The sequence below is a fragment of the Scyliorhinus torazame genome, chromosome 5 (assembly GCF_047496885.1).
Source record: "Scyliorhinus torazame isolate Kashiwa2021f chromosome 5, sScyTor2.1, whole genome shotgun sequence".
NCBI classification, from domain to species: Eukaryota; Metazoa; Chordata; class Chondrichthyes; order Carcharhiniformes; family Scyliorhinidae; genus Scyliorhinus; species Scyliorhinus torazame.
In genome coordinates, this window is record NC_092711.1 from 92,716,714 (window position 1) to 92,737,890 (window position 21,177).

The 21,177-nt window shown below is 46.1% G+C and overlaps 1 protein-coding gene and 1 long non-coding RNA gene across 2 annotated transcripts in view; one reads left to right on the top strand and one right to left on the bottom strand.

The window, feature by feature from the left end:
- LOC140421484 (uncharacterized) overlaps positions 1-18,713 on the top strand; it is a 33,762-nt gene extending 15,049 nt beyond the window's left edge. Inside the window, exons 3-4 of the transcript XR_011946842.1 lie at positions 12,553-12,715; positions 13,337-18,713. The gene's annotated coding sequence lies outside the window, so the exon portion shown is untranslated. The remainder of the gene's footprint in view (positions 1-12,552; positions 12,716-13,336) is intronic.
- Positions 1,860-12,285, bottom strand: LOC140418940 (uncharacterized). The gene is made up of 2 exons (XR_011945430.1): positions 11,293-12,285; positions 1,860-5,748 (listed from the first exon to the last, which is right to left on the bottom strand). It is a non-coding gene; the product is annotated as an uncharacterized lncRNA (long non-coding RNA).
- Positions 18,714-21,177: the final 2,464 nt, after the last annotated feature.

The window sequence follows — 21,177 nt, forward strand, 5'->3', positions numbered from 1 at the left end:
TTTGGACAGTTCCAGTATAACCTCCCTGATCTTATAATAAAAACAGAAAATGCTGGAAATACTCAGCAGCTCTGGCAGCATCTGTGGAGAGAGGGGTTTCAGGTCTTTCCTCCAAGAGAAATTGCTGGGAATATTCCCTGCTCCAGTACTCTATGTCCCCGTGAATAACAAAGTATCCTCTCTGCCTTTACAATCACCGTATCTACCTCTCCTGTCACCTTCAGGGATCTGTTGACATGCACTCTTACGCCCCTCAGTTCCTCTACATCTATCATACCATTCATATTCTTTCCCTTTGCCGTGTTGACCCTCCCCAAATGTATTTATTACCCCGCGCTTCTCTGGATTGACCTCAGTTTGCTACTTTTCTGGCCCGCTGATCAGTCTATGGATGTCTTCCTGCAGTCATTACAGCCTTGGTTCAAACATGGACAAAAGCGCTGAATATCAGAGGTGAGGTGAGAGTGTTTGCCCTTGAGATCAAGGCAGCATTTGACCGAGTATGGCATCAAGGAGCCCTAGCTAATCTGGAGTCAATGGCAATCAGGGGGAACACTCTCCACTGGTTGGAGTCGTACCTGGCACAAAGGAAGATGATTGTGGTGGTTGGAGGTCAATCATTTCAGCTCCAGGACATCACTGCAGGTGTTCCTCAGGGTAGTGTCCTCGGCCCAACCATCTTCAGCTGCTTCATCAATGACATTCTTCGTCATGAGGTCAGAAGTGGGGATGTTTGTGGTTGACTGCACAATGTTCAGCACCATTCGCGACTCCTTAGATAATGAAGCAGTCCATGTCCAAATGCAGCAAGACCTGGACAATATCCAGGCTTGGGCTGACAAGTGGCAAGTTAGATTCGTGCCACACAAGTGTCAGGCAATGACCATCTCCTACAAGAGAGGATCTATCCATCGCCCCTTGACATTCAATGGCATTACAATTGCGGATACTCCCACAATGAACATCCTGAGGGGTGCCATTGATCAGAAACTGAACTGGACGAGCCACATTAATACTGCGGCTACCAGGGCAGGTCAAAGGCTAGAAATCCATGGCGAATAACTCACTTCCTTACCGTCCAAAGCCTGTCCACTATCTACAAGGCACAAGTCAGGAGTGTGATAGGATACACTCCACTTGCCTGCATGAGTGCAGCTCCAACACCACTTAAGAAGCTCAACAGCATCCAGGACAAAGCAGCCCACTTGATTGCTCCTCCTTCCACAAACAATCAAACCCTCCCCCACCAACGAACAGTGGCAGCCGTGTGTACCATCTACAAGATGCACTGCAGTAACTCAACAAGTTGCCATAGACAGCACCTTCCAAACCCGCTACCACTACCATCTCGAAGGACAGGAGCAGCAGATAGCTGGGAATGCCACCACCTGGAGGTTCCCCTCCAAGTCACTCACCACCCTGACTTGGAAATATATCAGCCGTTCCTTCACTGACGCTGGGGCAACATCCTTGAACTCCCTCCCTCGCAGCACAGTGTGTGTATCTACACCACAAGGACTGCCACTCACCACCACCTTCTGAAGGGCAACCAGGAATGGGTAATACATGCTGGCCCAACCAGTGATACCTACATTCTGTAAATGAATTTAAAAAGCTTTAAAAGCCTGTCCCCATTTTAGAATCTCAGTGCAAGTCAGAGCTTCCCAAACTGAGGGTCATGACCCCCAATGTGGTTGGCGAGATGGGATTTTGGCCTTGGGAGCTCTCAAATAGCAATGGCTGCCGTGAGGTTCCTTTAAAGCCTCTCAGTTTTTTTGATGTTGGTGAGGTGTGTCCAATTGGAGGACTCTCTGGGGACCAATTGCTGCAACAAAAAAAACTTATATAAAAGGTCAGTGTTCATTTTTATCTGGAAAGTCGATTTCTTCAATAATCAGGATCATAGTGTATTCAGAATCTGGATCATAATGCACTTATTATAAGAATGATAAAGTATTAATAATCAGGATCATAATGTACAAATAATTAAGATACTATCACATTAATAATCAGAATCTTATTTCATCAACAATGAGGATCCTGCTACATTAATAATCAGACTCCTATCTCTTTAAGATTCAGGATACCGACACATTAACAATCAAGATACCATTACATTAACAGTCTGAAGCCCATTGCATCAACAATCAGGATCTTATTGTGTAAATAATCAACCATGGTGGGGAGTCCAGAACGCCGGGTCGCAGTTTGACAATAAGGGTAAACCTTTCAGGACTGAGGTGAGAAATTTCTTCACCCAGAGAGAGACCAACACGTTGTGTAATTTCAGGAAGGAATTAGATACAGTTCTTGGGGGCAACGGGATCCAGGGATATGAGGGGAAGGCGGGATCAGGGTATTGATCAGCCATGGTCATAATGAATGACTCGAAGGGCCGAATGGCCTCCACCTGCTTCTATTTTCTATGTTTGTTTCTATGTAAGATCATGTTCACTGTAGATCCGCCAGCACAGAAACTGCACTGTGCTTCTGGATAAACAGTCTGCAAATAGATGGAGCCTTTCAAACGTGACCCTAGCAAAGTCCTTCCCTACGACACGATGGAATTTGATGCTTATGTAATTTCTATGGTCTTCTCTGTTGTCTTTATATATACATTTTTAAAATAAATTTAGAGTGCCCAATTAAGGGGCAATTTAGTGTGGCCAATCCACCTATCCTGCACATCTTTTAGCTGTGGAGGTGAAATCCATGCAGTCACGGGGAGAATATGCAAACTCCACATGGACAGTGACCCGGGGCTGGGATCAAACCCGGGTCCTCAGCGCTGTGAGTGCCTTTGTATATTGTTGGATTTGGATTTAGTGTCATGTGTACCGAGGTACAATGAAAAGTATTGTTTTGCGTACAGTCCAGACAAATCATTCCATACATGAAAAACATAGCAGATACAATAAATACACAAAGTAAATACACAGACATAGGCATCGGGTGAAGCATACAGCGTGCAGTCCTACTCAGTGGAAAAGATGCGTGAAGAGATCAGTTCAGTCCATAAGAGAGTCGTTCAGGAGTCTGGTAACAGTGGGTAAGAAGCTGTTTTTGAATCTGTTGGTTCGCGTTCTCAGACTTTTGTATCTCCTGCCCGATGCAATAAGTTGGAAAAGAGAATAACCTGGATGGGAATGTTCCTTGATATTGCTGCCCGCTTTCCCAAGACAACGGGAGGTGTAGACAGAATCAATGGATGGGAGGTGGGTTTCCGTGGTGGACTGGGCCGTGCTCATGCCTCTCTGTAGTTTCTTACTGTCTTGGGCCGAGCAGTTGCCATACCAGGCTGTGATGCAGCCAGATAGGATGCTCTCTAAGGTGCATCTATAAAAATTGGTAAGAGTCAATGTGGACATGCCGAAATTCCTTAGTTTACTGAGAAAATATAGGCGCTGTTGTGCTTTATTAGCCATAGCATTGACGTAGGTGAATCAGGACAGATTGTTGGTGATGTGTACACCTAAGAATTTGAAGCTGTCAACCATCTCCACCTCGGCACCATTGATGCAGACGGGGTGTATACGATACTTTGCTTCCTGAAGTCAATAACTAGCTCCTTAGTTTTGCTGACATTGAGGGAGAGATTGTTGTCATTACACCACTCCTCTAGGTTCCTATCTCCCTCCTATCCGTGCTTTCTACGGCGCATCTGTAAAAATTAGTAAGAGTCAATGTGGACATGCGCTCATCGATGTTCAAAATCCGACCCACTATGGTCGTGTCATCAGCAAACTTGTAGATAGAGTTGGAGCCAAATTTTGCCACACAGCCATGTGTGTACAGGGAGTACAGTATGCGTACATTGTGATGATTTTTGCATCACACATCCTGGGGAACAAATTCTACTGTCCAACAGAGGAGGAGGAGGTCATGTAAGTGTGACAGTCAATGGGACTTTCCGTGTTTGATCAGTTCAGCTGGAATTCCATCTTCGCCGGACATCAATGACAGATGACATCTCTGCTGAGTGGGGCTCAAACCAGTCTTTGTTGTGGGTTCCAACTTTACCAAATGTTGCTGCTGCTGTGTCAGAAATTATTCAACTCAGCGACTTCCAAACCGTCAATATCAATGTTGATTATTGAAGCTTTTTTGATGTATCTGTGAAAAACGTTGCTGTTTTGTTTACCATATCTTGATCATTTAATTTCATGACAGAGGTATCATTGTGTGTAAGTCAGTAAGAACTGTCAGCATGAATTAATCAGCACTTTCTAACTGGAGATATTAGTCAGTGGAGCCTTTCAGATGTTGATTTGTAGATTTTACATCAGAGATCAATTAAGGTTGACGTAAAAGTTTATAATTTCATTATAAACAGGATCCTGTTGAAAGCTCTGATAGCTGGTGGTGTTTTTAAAAAGAGACACTGCAAGTCTCGAAAACCAGTGACAACATCTCCAGTATATGAAACTCCATCTAGCTATAAGGGTTGTTAACATCAGCAAAAACAAACACAGTATTGTCAGACTATCAATCCTGGATGTGATTAACAGCAGTAATAACAGCAGAACCCAACCCCTGCAGTTATTTATGAACTCGCTGATGTGTCAGCAGGCTGGATAGCCAATGGAACCCTTTGCCACACACGGAGCAGGTGAACGGTCTCTCTCCAGTGTGAACCCGCTGGTGTGCTTTGAGGTTGCCCGAATGCTTGAACCTCTTTCCACAGGAAGAGCAGGTGAATGGCCTCTCCTCAGTGTGAACTCGCTGGTGTGTCAGGCAGTGGGATGACTGAGCGAATCTCTTCCCACACACAGAGCAAGTGAATGGTTTCTCCCCTGTGTGAACTCGCTGATGTGCAGTGAGTTCAGATGACGATCTTAACCTCTTTCCACAGGAAGTGCAGCTAAATGGCCTTTCCCCAGTATGAATTTGCTTGTGTACCACCAGATTGGCTGACTGAGTGAATCCCTTCCCACATACTGAGCAGGTGAATGGCCTTTCCCCAGTGTGTATTCGCTGGTGTTTCAGCAGGTCAGAGGATACGGTGAATCGCTTCCCACAATCTGAACAGGTGAACAGTCTCTCCGCTGTGTGAACACGTTGGTGTTTACTGAGGTGGGATGAATGCCTGAACCTCTGTCCACAGTCAGTGCAGCTGAAGGGCCTCTCCTCCGTGTGAAACCGCTGGTGTGACATGAGACAGGCTGACTGGGTGAATCCCTTCCCACACAGAGAACAGGTGAATGGCCTCTCCCCAGTGTGACTGCGTTGATGGTTTGCCAGCTGGTATTGAGAATTGAATCGTTTACCACAATCCCCACAATTCCACAGCTTCTCCCCAGTGTGAGTGCGTCGATGGAATTCCAGCCGGGATGGATAATTGTATCCCTTCCCACAGTCGTCACATTTCCACCGTTTCTCCATAGTGCCTGTATCTTTGTGTCTTTCCAGGTTAGATGATCAATTGAAGTCTTATCAACAGAGAACACATGTACAGTTTCTCCTCACTGTGAATGGTGTGATTTTTTTAATAGACTGTGAACTGGTTAAAGCTCTTTCCACAGTCAGTTCACTGGAACACTCTCCCTCAGGTGTACGTGTGTCGGTTCCTTTCCAAATACTGGTGTTTGAAATCTTCTCCCACGGACAGAACAACCAAACGTTTCTCCATCCACATTCAAAGGCCAGTGATATTCAGATCCTTATTTCTTCAAAAATTATTCAGATCCGGATAAATCTTGTCAGATCTTGTAATGATGTTCCTTCCAGTCACCTTCCCCTTCTAATAGCCTGCAAAAGCAGATTACAAAACATTTCACAAGTGGAGAGCACAGAAACACAGAATAGACAAGTCGAGATTCTATGTAATATTTTTCATCTCATTTTCCCCAAAAGTTGTAAATCCCTGTCCTTGCACTCTCTCTCTCTCCTCCCTGAACTGAATTCATACCCATCTCATCATTTATTTCCTCAACTTCAACATTTCCCCCCTTCCTCGCCTCTGCCTGGATGCAGTTCTGGGCAGAGCGAGAACAAAAATCAGCGATACGGTCATTTTCTCTCCTGGTCACTGGGGCCCAGAAGCCCCGCCCACTCTCTGTGCCACCACGATGGCCCCTCAGGCACCGTATTCGCCACGTAACCAAGATGGTGGCCTTTAACCGGGGCCTGTTTCCGGTCAAAAGTCTCGAGCTGTAACCGCGGGACCTGCAGGTTGTTATTCGGGGTTTGTGGCCCACACTGAGTGTTAATGAACCCGCTCCGCCCACCCGCCGCTTCCCCTTCTCACCGGCGGCCGAGCAACAAACAACCCTCTGTTCAGCGTCATCCCTCTGCGCATGCTCCACACTGTGTGCGACTGCGCATGCGTCCCAGTCCTCTGTATTGCAGATTGGGGGCTTTCTCCACTGCCAGGAATGATGGGTAAATGACCCGCCATGGATATGTGCAATCAGTTAATATTTGCTCATTGTAACCCCGACACCCGATCGGAAAGCAATTGTGCATATGTACTTCACCCACATATGTACAACTATTCTTCAAGCTTTTATGGTCAGGGAGTTTAAATCTAACAAAAGCTCTGTGGTCTCACATACTGCATTGGAACGTGCAATATAAGCATTTCCCTTGGGCGTTCCAATGCTAAAATTAAACATTTAACATGTCTGAATGTTGCCCAGAACACACCAAGTGGCAATGTAATCGAAATGCCTCCGAAGCATTTCAGTGTGGCACTGTAACATACAGAAATAAACATAATTCATCGACAGCGTGGATTTAAGTGGGGTGCTCTTTCCAAGGGCCGGTGCAGACTTGATGGGCCAAATGGCCTCCTTCTGCACTGTAAATTCTGATTCTATGACAACAATTTTCCCAAATCCCAACTGTGATAGGGCTGAAATCTCAATGAGACTTTATGTGCGTCCAGCTCCTTAGGCTGGATATAGTGAGGTAAGCGTTTGTGAAGCAAGTTTTGTCACAGTCCATGTAGTTGAATGGGTAGATAATGAGGCTTTAATCTCAGGATCATCATTTTGAATTGCGTGTTGGGTGATTAATTTTATGTTTCTGAAAAGAAATACCTTTTCAGTTGATTTTATTTACTATGCAGACATGGAGGCTGGATTTTGGAGGGCCAATACAGTTTGGAACTAATTTATGCAGAAACCAAGTTCACAGACCTTTAGCATTCACCAGAAAGACAGAAAATGGGAATTAGTGGAGAATGGCGAGTCCCCCAGATAGCAGTAATGACAGCAAAACTAACCTCTGCAGTCACATGTAAACTGGTGTGTCAGTCGGTAGTGCCCCTGACACACCAGCACACACACACTGGGGAGAGGCCAAGGTGGGCCAGCACTAGGAAACAGTGACTCTTAAATCTGTTGGACTGTTGTAAAAATCCAACTGTTTATAGTCATAGAAGTTACAGTGCAGAAGGAGGCCATTCGGCCCATCGAGTCTGCACCGGCTCTTGGAAAGAGCCCCCTACCAAAGCCCACCCCCCCACCCTATTCCCATAACCCAGTAGCCCCACCCAACACTAAGGGCAATTTTTGGACACTAAGGGCAATTTTAGCATGGCTAATCCACCTAACCTGCACATCTTTGGACTGTTGGAGGAAACCGGAGGAAACCCACACAGACACGGGGAGAACGTGCAGACTCCACACAGACAGTGACCTAAGCCGGGAATCAAACCTGGAACCCTGGAGCTGTGAAGCAATTGTGCTAACCACTATGCTACCGTGCTGTCCTATATAATGACCTTCGGAGAAAGCCCTATCTAATGACCTTCGGAGAAAGGAACTACAACCTATACAGATCTGGGTGTGCATGTCCACAGGTCTTTGAAGGTGGCAACACAAGTGGACAAGGTAGTCATAAAAGCATACGGAATGCTTGCCTTCATTGGACGGGGCATTGAGTATTAAAACTGGCAAGTCATGCTACAGTTGTATGGAACCTTGGTGAGGCTGCACTTGGAATATTACGCACAATTCTGGCCGCCACACTACCAGCAAGATGTGGAGGCTTTGGAGAGGGTGCAGAGGAGGTTTACCAGGATGTTGCCTGGTCTGGAGGGTGTTAGCTATGTGGAGAGCCTGGATAGATTCAATTGTTTTCATTAGAAAGATGGAGGTTGAAGCGCAACCTGATAGAGGTCTACAAGATTAAGAGGGGCATGGATAGAGTGGAATGGCAAGCACTCTTTCCCAGGGTGGAGGGGTCAGTCGCCAGGGGACATAGGTTTAAGGTCCGTGGGGCAAAGTTTAGAGATGTGCAAGGCAGTTCTTTTTACGCAGAGTGTGGTGAGTGCCTGGAATGCGTTGCCAGGGGAGGTTGTGGAAGCAGATACATTAACGGTGTTCAAAAGACATCTTGACAAACACATGGATAGGATGGGTATAGAGGGATATGGCACAAGGAAGTGCTGAGGGTTTTGGCAAAAGTTGGCATAATGACTGGTACAGGCTTGGAGGGCTGGAGGGTCTGTTCCTGTGCTTTATTGTTCTTTGTTCTAACCCAGTTTGGATCTACAAAAGCCTTTGGTCTCTATGGGAGGAGAGAGATAAAGGTGAAATTAGCAGGGAGAGAGAGATTTTACATACCCATAAATCAACCTGAACTTTGACAAAGTTTCACAGACACCTAATTTCACCACATTGAAGAATGATGGTAGCAGGAGTATGCAAACATCAGCACCACCGAGTTCTCCTCCAAGTCACACATCATCCTGACTTGTCTGACATCCAGTACTCAATGAACAGAAATGTCCTCTGTTTAAATATTGGGAAAACTGAAGCCATTATCTCCACCCATTGTTACAAATTCGCCACTGACTTTGTCTCCCTGGCTTAGGCTGAACTGGACAGTTTACCACCTTCATGTCAGGGTTTACATCCCAGCTGAGCTTCCAACAACATATCAGCTTTATCACCAAGACCACACTATTTCCACCTCAGTAATAAAAACAGAAGATATCCGAAAAACTCAGCAGCTCAGGCAGCATCTTCAGAGAGAAAGAAAGTTAATGATTCAGGTTGTGATGGCCCTCACCAGAAGGAGGAAATATGGAAATGTAATAGGTTTGGAGTCGGGGGGGGGGGGGGGGGGGGGGGGAAGGGGAGAAAAAAAAAAAGGTCTGCGATAGGATGTCTCCACCTGAGAACTTCGCACAACTTTGCCTCTCCTTCAGCTCAAACATTCCTGAAATTCCCATCCATTTCTGTGTTACCTTCTGGACTTGACTATGCCATAACTTTACTATCCAGCCTCCCACATTCAACCTCCACACACTTCAGATAATCCAAAACTCTGCTATCGGTATCACAGCCTAACCGCTTTGTCACAGCACAGAAGGAGGCCATTCAGCCCATTGTGTCTGCACTGGCTCTCCACCTCCCCCAAACCCTGCATATTCTTTCGTTTCGAGCCATAATCCAATTCCCTTTTGAATGTCTTGATTGAATGTTCCTCACAAGATTTGTTAACTTTTTAAAACTTAATTTACAGGAATGTGGTCGTCGCTGGTTAGACCAGCATTTCTTGCCCATCCCGAGTTCCCCTTCAGAAGGTGGTGGTGAGTTGCCTTCTTGAACCACTGCAGTTCTTGAGCTGTAGGTACACCAACTGTGCTGAGAGGGCGGGAGGACCAGGATTTTGCCTCAGCATCAGTGAAGAAACGGCAATATATTTCCAAATTAGTCTGGTCAGTGACTTGGAGTGGGATCTCCAAGTGGTGGAGTTCCCAGGTATCTGCAGCTCTTGTCCTTCTAGATGGCAGTGGTGCTGGGTTTGAAAGGTGCTGTTTGAGGAACCTTGGTGAGTTACTCTTGTAGATCTTGTAGATGGTACACACGGCTGCCTCTGTTCGTCAGTGGTGGAGGGTTTGAATGTTTGTGGAAGGAGGTGCAATCAAGTGGGCTGCTTTGCCCTGGATGGTGTCGAGGTTCTTGAGTGTTGTTGGCGCTGCACTCATCCAGGCAAGTGGAGAGTATTCCATTACACTCTTGACTTGTGCCTTGTAGATGGTGGACAGTCTTTAGGGGGGCAGGAGGTGAGTTACTCGCCATAGGATTCCTAGCCTTTGACCTGCCCTTGTAGTTACAGTATTAATATGGCTAGTCCAGTTTCTGATCAATGGTAACCTCCAGGATGTTGATTGTGGGGGATTCTGTGATGGTAATGCCATTGAATGTCAAGGGGCAGTGGTGATGACGATACTGAGTTCTTTCTGCCCTCAGTCTGGTCTCAGTCAAACCCTGAGTCAGATTGTAGGTATTGATTTATTTTATTTCAAATAGCTTGCAAACTCCACTCACTCTGATAAAAAGGCAGGAGACAACACGTCTCTTGAAACTTCCAGAGTGAGTGAGACAAAGGGAGCACAGCATCTGGTTTCACATACATGGATTCAGCGTCAGGTTTCACATACCCACGACCAAATAAGGTAACGGTAACAAATGCAAGATTCTCAAAGGCCTTTCTCACACATTCCTTGACCTGGCCATATAAGCTGACCCTGGGGCCCCTTTCACCCAGCATTCTCTGCACAAAGAACCAGTCCTAATGGACCTAATGCCCACCCCCCTTCTTCCTCTCTTGAATCCCACTTGCAGGCTGTACATTAAGATTTTACTCCTAACTTGGCCTAACTACCCATCATGCCTTTCTGTTAATTTCCTCAGTGAGACCCTCTCTTGAAGGAGATGGTGATTGCCTGGCACTTGTATGGTGCCAATGTAACTTGCCACTTGTCAGTTCAAGCCTGGATATTGTCCAGGTCTTGTTGCATTTGGACATGGACTGCTTTAAAATCTGAGGAGTCGCGAATGGTGCTGAACATTGTGCAGTCATCCGCAAACATGCCCACTTCTGACCTTATCATGGAAGGTCATTGGTGAAGCAGTTGAAGATGGTTAGGCCGAGAGATCCGAGATAAAAGCCTTTCGCTGTGGTCATTATAATAATAATCTTTATTGTCACGTCGGCTTACATTAACACTGCAATGAAGTTACCATGAAAAGTTATCCACACTGTGCATGTCAGTCAAAACCCCACCCTTCGTTCATTCCAATTGATTGGAGGGCCAGCCGCTCTCGCTCGGTTCTGTGTGAGAAAGTTTCTCTTCATGTCTCTGTTGCTTCTTTCCTCAATTAACTATAGCCTCCATCTATATTCTCTCTGATCTATATCCTCCCATTCTTGATTCTTCCATGAATGTAAACAGTTTCTCTCTATCTACTCTGAACAGGCTATTGGTTTCAAATACCTCTATCAAATCTCAAACGATGTCTCCTTTACCCATCAATGTTCTGCTTATTGACTTACATGGTGATGCGCAATCAATTACTCTCCAAGACGAAGTGATTCATAACTTGAGGGCAGCACGGTAGCATTGTGGATAGCACAATTGCTTCACAGCTCCAGGGTCCCAGGTTCGATTCCGGCTTGGGTCACTGTCTGTGCGGAGTCTGCACATCCTCCCAGTGTGTGCGTGGGTTTCCGCCGGGTGCTCCAGTTTCCTCCCACAGTCCAAAGATGTGCAGGTTAGGTGGATTGGCCATGCTAAATTGCCCTTAGTGTTGGGTGGGGTTACTGGGTTATGGGAATAGGGTGGAGGTGTTGGCCTTGGGTAGGGTGCTCTTTCCAAGAGCCGGTACAGACTCGATGGGCCGAATGGCCTCCTCCTGCACTGTAAATTCTATGATAACTGAAGGCTTTAATCTGCTAGAACTCTTCCCCAGCAGCTTTGATACAGAAAGTGAAGGCTGCTGGGACGGCACCGGTTCTTATACGCCGCCTCTCAGGGCGGAACTATGTCCAACTGCCAACAGTAGACTCCTGGGTCTAACCAATGGTCATCCACCTCTTAGGTACCGCAATACCTGGTACTACCAAATTAAAAGCTCCAATTTAAAAATTGTATACCTGTTTTCAAATCCTTCTTTGGTCTCCCAATCTATTTCCAGTAACACAGATCTTCAAATACCATTCTCTCCTCTTGCTGCCTGCTCCAGGATCAGTAAAGTGAGTTCAAGATAATTTCTCATGAACAAATCCATCAGTGTGTGTAGGATAGACATTTCCCCCATTCTCTCCTCCTGCTCCAGCATCAGTAAAGTGAGTTCAAGATAATTTCTCCTGAAGAAATCCATTGCTGCATTTCCTTCCTGAAGCTACATTTGTTCACTGGGGCCCAGCACCGGGAGAAAGCGCCAGCTGCCGTTGTGTTGGGTGTTGAGGCGGTGCCGCTAGTTTGTTATTGGGGATGTTGAGGCCTCCACTGGGTGTTTGTGAAGCCTCCCCTCCCACCCACTGCCCCTAACGCTGCCTCCGCTTATCCACCTCTTTCCCGCCTAGACAAACAAGCGTCTGTCCCTGGATGTGAGCTGCACTACGCAGGGCCCACATCACAATGCCCGGGGTGTGATTGACGGCAGCTCCAGACCAATAGGAGGAGGGGGCGTGTCTGGAGGACTGAGCGGGAGCAGCTGGTCTTCCAACCAATCAGAGTGAATAAGAGGCGGGACCAGACTGTGACTGAAGCATGCGCAGTGCGGGTAATGGCGATGGCGTTTTTTTGTTCAGAAGGGAGGTGAGTGGAGCCGCGAGGTGGGAAGGACTGGACGCGGCGGAGTGACCGGGGAGGCGTCACAAACACCCAGAGGAGGCCTCCTAATAACCCAGAGCTCATAATCATCCAGTGGAAGCCACAGTGGAGACTTCGGACCCCAAATACGAATCCACCTTTGTAAGTAAATCACTATTTGGTTCATCACCTAAAATCTTAATATCTCCGAAAAACAATCGTTATTTGAAGATTAAAAGTCACAAAGTAAAGAGAAACCAATGACAGAATATTAAATTTTACTCATTACTGGAAGTATTAAATGCGGTGGAAATAACTGGCATTGTCAGGATGTGCATGGTTTAGTCCTGGATGTGACTCGACAGCAGAATCCAAACCCCTGCAGTCACTCTGGGGGAGATGGTGGAGCAGTGGTAATAGCGCTGAATGTGTCACCCAGGAACTCAGGCTAATCGAAATGTAGTAAATAGGAGCAGTAGGAAGGCCTTCGAGCCTGCACCACCATTCATTATTATTCTGGCTGATCATCCAAATCAATAGCCTCATCCTGCCTTCCCCTCCATATCCTTTGATCCAAGTGCGACATCTAACTGCTTCTATAAAATATCTATTTCTTGAAAACTCTGGGAACAGCGGAGAAGCTGCTGAAATTTAATGAGTGTTCATTAATTGCAATTGAAATCTAAACTCCGTAATGGTGATCAACAAAATGTCATCATTCATTGTATAGAGTTATAGAATCATACATCACATTGTGTCATTTTCCTCCATTTTTTTTTGCAGTGTTAGAAGAGGAGAATTTGCAGAAAGAAATCTCAAACTAAACATCACATCAGGATTTAACAGAATCACTCAATTCAATTGAATATCATCGGTCTTTCAATGTAGGAGAAATGTTTCCTGTTCTCTCTGTGGGAAAAGATTTCAAACATCATTGTGACTGGAAAAGCACCGAGACACACTTACCGGAGTGAGATTGTTCCAGTGAACTGACTGTGGAACTCACAAAGAGGCAAGGCTGTACTTTAATTTAATAATAATCTTTATTGTCACAAGTAGGCTTACTAACACTGCAATGAAGTTACTGTTAAATGCCCTGGGTCGCCACACTCTGGCGCCTGTTCGGGTACACAGATGAGAAATCAGAACATCCAAATTACCTGATAGCACGTCTTTCGGGACTATTGAAGCAGCAGTGATAATCACTGTGCTACCGTGCCGTGCTGTGTATGGATGAGGCTTCCTCTGATTGTCCAACTTGGAGAGACACAAGGAGACCCAAAACATGGGGAAACCGTGGAAATGTGGGGACTGTGGAAAGGGATACTGTTCCCCATCTGTGTTGGAAATTCATCGACGCAGTCACACTGGGGAGAGGCCGTACGCCTGCTCTCAGTGTGGGAAGGGATTCACTCAGTTGCACCACCTGCAGAGACATTAGCAAGTTCACACTGGGGAGACGCCGTTCACTTGCTCTCAGTGTGGGAAGGGATTCACTCGGTTATCCCACTTGAAGACACATCAGCAACTTCATACTGGGGAGTGGCCATTCTCCTGCTCTCAGTGTGGGAAGGGATTCAGTGAATTTTCCAACATGGAGAGACATCAACGAGTTCACACTGGGTAGAAGCCGTTCACCTGCACCCAGTGTGGGAAAGGATTCAGGGGTTCATCAACCCTGCGGAAACATCAGCAAGTTCACACTGGGGAGAGGCCGTTCACCTGCTCTCAGTGTGGGAAGGGATTCAGTTGTTCATCCAACCGCAGACACACCAGCGAGTTCACACTGGGGAGAAGCTGTTCACCTGTTCTCAGTGTGGGAAGGGATTCATTGATTCTTCGAACATGCAGAGACATCAGCGAGTTCACACTGGGGAGAGGTGGCTTTCCTGCCCGCAGTGTGGGAAGGGATTAAGTGATTCATCTACCCTGAGGAAACATCAGCGAGTTCACACTGGGGAGCGGCCATTCACTTGCTGTCCATGTGGGAAAGGATTTACTCAGTTCTCCAACCTGCAGACACATCAGCGAGTTCATACGGGGGAGAGGCCATTCACCTGCTCTCAGTGTGGGAAAGGATTTACTCAGTTATCCAACCTGCGGAGACACCAGCGAGTTCACACTGGGGAGAGACCATCCACTTCTCAATGTGAGACAGGATTGCATGTTTCACCACACCTGCTGTGACACCAACAATTCCACAATCGATTACAGGGGTTGGATTCTGCTGTTATTGTTTCTGCTCTACATCCAGGACTGCATTTTGTTCATTCTGACAGGTGGTCAGTGGGGATGGTCGGAGGGTTCCTTTCTGCTGGACTGGCCGGTCTCACCACTTTGCCTCCAGTGGGCTGATACTCTTTGAGCCTTGTTGCTAATACCTGACTTCAAATTGCACAAGGATCACAGAGTGAAAGGGTGTTTGGAAGTTTGAAGATATTTGTTCCCATTTTAGTTTGCAACCCCCCCAAAAGTGTGCCACGTTGCCATGGAGATGAACCATGGCAGTTACATGGTTCTTTTGTTTAATTTATCTGGGTGTTCCTCACAGAAGAAAACTATTCTGATATGAGGGGCAAGTTGTCTGAGGTGGACTGGGAAACTGATTGGTACAAGGAGTACCTAATATTTAAGGAATTATTACATATTTATCAGGGGTCGGTTAGCTCAGTTGACTGGACGACTGGTTCGTGATGCAGAGCAAGGCCAACAGGGAGGATTCAACTCCCGTACTGAGTTTATTCATGAAAGCCCCGCCTTCTCAACCAGGCCCCTCGCCTGAGGTGTGCTGACCCTCGGGTTAAATCACCTCCAGTCAGCTCTCTGTCAAAGGGGAGAGCAGCCTATGGTGCTCTGGGATGTATGTGACTTTTATTTCACATGTATACACCAAATATAGATTCCTTTGTGTAAAAGTGATGCAACCTTGGCGAACAAGAAAAGTTAGGTTCCATTCGATCAATGGAAGAGGCTCATAACATCGTCGAAATAGTAGTAAACCTGAGGAATGGGAACTTTTTCAGAATTCAGAAGAGGAGGACCAAGAAACTGATAAAGAGAGAGAGAAAATTGAATATGAGAGCAAACTGGTGAGAAACAAAAACCCACTGGAAAAGTTTCTCCAGGAATGTGAAAAGGAAAAGATTAGCAAAGACCAATGTGGGTCCATTCCAGGCAGAGACAGGAGAGTTTGTAATGGGGAGTAAGGAAATGGCAGAGAAACTGAACAATGTGTGTCTGTCTTCACAGAGGAAGATACAGAAATTGTCCCCAAAACACCAGAGAACCAAGGGACTGGCAGAGATTAGTATTGGTGAAAAAGTCGTACTGGAGAAATTAATGGGGCTGAAAGTGAATAAATCCCCAAAAGCTAATGATCGACATCCCAGAGCGTTGAACGAGGTGGCTGTAGAGATCTCTATTCCTCATTATAGAACATACAGTGCAGAAGGAGACCATTCGGCCCATCGAGTCTGCACTGACCCACTTAAGCCCTCACTTCCACCCTAACCCAATAACCCCTCCCAACCTTTTTGGACATTAAGGGCAATTTAACGTGGCCAATCCACCTAACCTGCACATCTTTGGACTGTGGGAGGAAACCGGAGCACCCGGAGGAAACCCACGCACACACGGGGAGAATGTGCAGACTCCGCGCAGACAGTGACCCAGCAGGGGATCGAACCTGGGACCCTGGTGCTGTGAAGCAACTGTGCTATCCACTGTGTTACCGTGCTGCCCGATAAATTCTCCTGACTCTATCTGTGTCGGACAATCCTTTGTCTTAGCTAAACGTTGCCTTTTTACGTACTTATAGAAACTTTTACAGTCCATTTTTATGTATTTTGCGAGTTCATATTCATATTCTATTCTCCCTCGCTGTCTCAGTTTCTTGGTCCTTTGCTGTATTCTAAAATCCTCCCAATCCTCAGGTTTATTCCTATTTCAGATAACTTTATCGGCCTTTTCTTTCAATCTTATACAAAACTTCACTTCCTCTGGTCGTCATGGTTCTCTGTCGTTTTGGGGTTCTTGTGCCTTGAAGGAATGTAAACTGTGTAATAATGATTGAAAGTCTATCCATTGCCTGTGGACTGTCACACCTTTTAATGGATTTACCCCAATCCACCTCAGCTAATTTGCCCCTTCTACCTTCATAATTTTCTTCAAACTTAATACCCTGGCTTCAGATTGGAATACCTCATATTCAATATTCTGGTCACTCATCCCTAAAGGTTGTTTTCCAGCACGATTATCAATTAGCCCTTTATCATTGCATAATATTAGATCAACAAGAGCCTGTTCTCTAGTCATTTCCTCAACTTACTGCTCTAGAAAACCTTCCCTAACACACTCCAGAAACTTGTCCTCCACAGCATCAGTGCCCATTAGGTTTACCCAGTCTATATGCAGATTGAAATCACCCATTACCTTTTTACCCATGCTACATGCTTCTCTAATCTCCTGATTAATACCATGTCCCACACTACCCCTACTGTTTTGATCTTGAACAACGATGAGTCAGAGTACAGGAGGGAGACAGACAAACTAGTGGAGTGGTGCAATGACATCAATCTCTCCCTCAACGTCAGCAAAACTAAGGAGCTGGTCATTGACTTCAGGAAGTGTCGCACAGACCCGTCTGCATCAATGGTGCCAAGATGGAGATGGTTGACAGCTTCAGATTTCTCGGTGTGCACATCACGAACAATCTGTCCTGGTGCACACACACCGACGCTATGATCAAGAAAGCACAACAGCACCTATTCTTCCTCAGGAAACTAAGGAAATTCGACATGTCCACATTGACTATTACCAATTTTTACAGATGTATAGAAAGCATCCTACCTGGCTGCATCGCAGCCTGGTATGGCAATTGCTCAGCCCAAGACCGTAAGAAACTTGAGAGTCGTGAACACAGCCTTGTCCATCACACAAACCTGCCTCCCATCCATAGATCCATCTACACCTCCCACTGCCTGGGGAAAGCGGGCAGCATAATCAGACCCCTCCCATCTGGTTTATTCGCTCTTCCAACCTCTTCCATCGAGCAGGCGATACAGATGCCTAAGAACACACACAAACAGATTCAAAAACAGCTTCTTCCCCGCTGTTACCAGACTCCTGAATGACCCTCTTATGGACTGATCTGATCTCTTCATACATCTTCTGTACTGAATAGTACTACACTTCATAAACTTCATCTGCTGTCTATGTATTTACATTGTGTATCTATCGTATTTACATTGTGCATCTATTGTATGTCCTATGTTTTACATGTATGGAAAGATCTGTATGCAGAACAATACTTTTCACTGTACCTCGGTACGTGATAAACCCAAATCCAATCTGATGAGCAGTTCTTCCCAATATTTCCTGCCTCTTGCTGTTTCTTGGCTCCACCCAAACAGATTCCACATTTTGTATTCCTTTTTTTTTTCCCGGAATAAGAGGCAATTTAGCGTTGCCAATCTACCGACCTGTACATCTTTGGTTTGTGGGGGCGAAACTCACGCAGATACGGGGAGAATGTGCAAACTCCACACGGACAATGACCCAGAGCTGGGATCGAACCTGGGACCTCGGCGCCATGAGGCAGCAGTGCTAACCACCGCCACTGTGCTGCCCTTCACGTTTTGTATTCCTGATCTGAGATCCACCTTTACTAATGTTTTGATGCCATCCCTTATCCGAGCAACACCACCTCATTTTCCTTTTTTCCTGCATCATCAACAAACTCAGTGACCATACCTTTGGTCCCATCATCAAAGTCATTGATATGAATTGTGAAACGTTGAGGCTCCAGCACTGATCCCTGTGACACACCGCTCATTACATCTTGCCAACCAGAAAATGGCCTATTTGTGCCGACACTCGGTTTTCTGGCAGCTGGCTAATCTTTCCCTGTGAAAGACAGTTCTGGGATTAAAGGCTGCCAGACTGTGAAAAGAACGGAAGTAAATCCTCGGGAATGAATCATCACTTTGGACTGATTCTGAGACAATTAAGTTTCGACTTCCAGGGCAGACTAAACTATAATCAGGAAATGCGTTTTAGATTGTGTAAAAGGGCAAAGTTCCACTTTATAGTTTACTGAGTAGGTTTCCGAGTTAAAGTAGCTTCTAGTTTGTTTGTTGCATTAAAAGTCATAAAACTTGAAGTCCCGTTGTGTTGACTTAGAATTTGATTTTTTTTTCTAAGAAGTTGCTGACCTTTGGGCAGCACGGTAGCACAAATGGATAGCACTGTGGCTTCACAGCGCCAAGGTCCCAGGATCGATTCCCCGCTGGGTCACTGTCTGTGCGGAGTCTGCACCTTCTCCCCGTGGCTGCGTGGGTTTGCTCCGGTGCTCCGATTTCCTCCCACAGTCCAAAGTTGTGCCGGTTAGGTGGATTGGCCACGATAAATTGCCCTTCGTGACCAAAAAGGTTAGGAGGGGTTATTGGGTTACAGGGATAGGGTGGAAGTGAGGGCTTAAGTGGGTTGGTGCAGACTCGATGGGCCAAATGGCCTCCTTCTGCACTGTATGTTCTATGTTCTTTATGGAGATCTTAATCCACAAATTTTGTCTTCCAATTCGAGCCTCGGGCATCTTTCTGTCTCTATTGCTCATGTCAATGACAGTGAAGTGATGGAGCGGAGGGCTGAATTTAGCTGAGAATAACAACGGGGCCCGCACCCCAGTGGGAAACTGCCATGGGATTCGCACTAATAGAGACAGGAAGATGCTGGAGGACTGACTAGGAACTGGACCTCCAGCCAATCAGGGGCAGGGGCTGGAACGGTGATGGGCTGATGGTGATGTGACCCCCAGGGTTCAGCGCCCCTGTATCCAAAGCGGGGAGTCACGGGAACAGGGTAGAGAGGAGCTGAAGGGAATCCATTTGGGACCCAGAACATTGTGAACATCCTGTTACTCTGGTTGTCTTTGATCCTCAAGTAACTTTCTGTGAGTTTTTTTTAACCATGTTCTGTTTTGTCAAGGAACTCTTAACAGGAAAATATTTAAAAATAAAATAATCTTTTATTGTCACAAGTAGGCTTACATTAACACTGCAATGAAGTTACTGTGACAAGCCCCTCGTCGCCACATTCCGGCGCCTGTTTGGGTACACTGAGGGAGAATTCAGAATGTCCAATTCACCTAACAGCACGTCTTTCAGGACTTGTGGGAGGAAACCGGAGCACCCGGAGGAAACCCATGCAGACACGGGACAACATGCAGACTCCGCACGGACAGTGACCCAAGCCAGGAATCTAACCTGGCTCCCTGGTGTTGTGAAGCAACTGTGCTAACCACTGTGCTACCGTTCCCACAGCATTTTCTAATTGAAGATGTTAATCAGAGGAAGCGTTCAGCCACTGAATTGTAGAGTTTATACAAAAGACTAATTCAGGAGTGGAGTAAAAATTAATAATTTTATTGTTCACTGTTCCTTTGGAAGTTCTTGAATTGAGGAGTAAGATCACAGATGATGCTTTTAAAATGGACACTGCCATTACAAAAAGCAGCGATATATCTGGAATATTAAACTCCAGCCAGTTAACATTAGAAGGAAGAAAGTAAATATTGTCAGACTGTCAATCCTGGATGTGATTAACAGCAGAATCCCAACACCACAGTCACTTATGTACCTGCTGGTGTGCCACCAGGTATTGTGACCAAGTGAATCCCTTCCCACACACTGAGCAAGTGAACGGCCTCTCCCCGGTGTGAATTCTCTGGTGTGTCACCAGGTGTTGTGACTGAGTGAATCCCTTCACACACACAGCAGGCGAACGGCCTCTCTCCAGTGTGAATACACTGGTGTGTCAGCAGGTTACATGAGTGACTGAATCCATTCCCACAGACCGAGCATATGAATGTCTTCTCACTAGTGACTTTACTGATGTCTCTGCATGTTGTTTAACTGAGTGAATCTCTTCCCACACACGGAGCAGTTTAACGGTCTCTCCCCAGTGTGAACTCACTGATGTATCAGCAGAGTAGTTGTCTGAGTGAATCCCATCCCACACACACAGCAGTTTAACGGTCTCTTCCCAGTGTGAATTCGCTGGTGTGCAGTGAGGTTAGATGAACACCTGAACCTCTTTCACAGGAAATTCAGCTGAAAGGTCTCCTCAGCGTGAACTAGCCGGTGTGACTGGGGGAGAATGACTGAGAAACACGGAGCAGATAATTTTCCTTTTACCGGTGTGACTGTCGATGGTTTTCCAGCTGTGATGGTAACTGAATCTCTTCCCACAATCTCTACATTTCCAGAGTTTCTCCATGGTCCCGGTGTCCTTGTGTCTCTCCTGGTTGGAGGAAACCTGGGATTACTCCCTGCTGTGAATGGTGTGATGGTTTTTCAGGCTGTGTTATTGGTTAAATCTCTTTCCACAGTCCGTTCACAGGAACACTCACTCGGGTATGTGCGTCTCGGTGCTTTTCCAGTCACACTGATGTTTCAAATCCTTTCCCACAGACAGAACAGACAAATATTTCTCCTTCCACATTGCAAGTCGATGATATTCAAGTCCTGATGAGTAGCATGACTCTTAAAGATCTTAAAATCCTCCCTTTCTGATACCTTTCTGATATGGGGCTGGTTTAGCACAGTGGGCTGAGCAGCTGGCTTGTG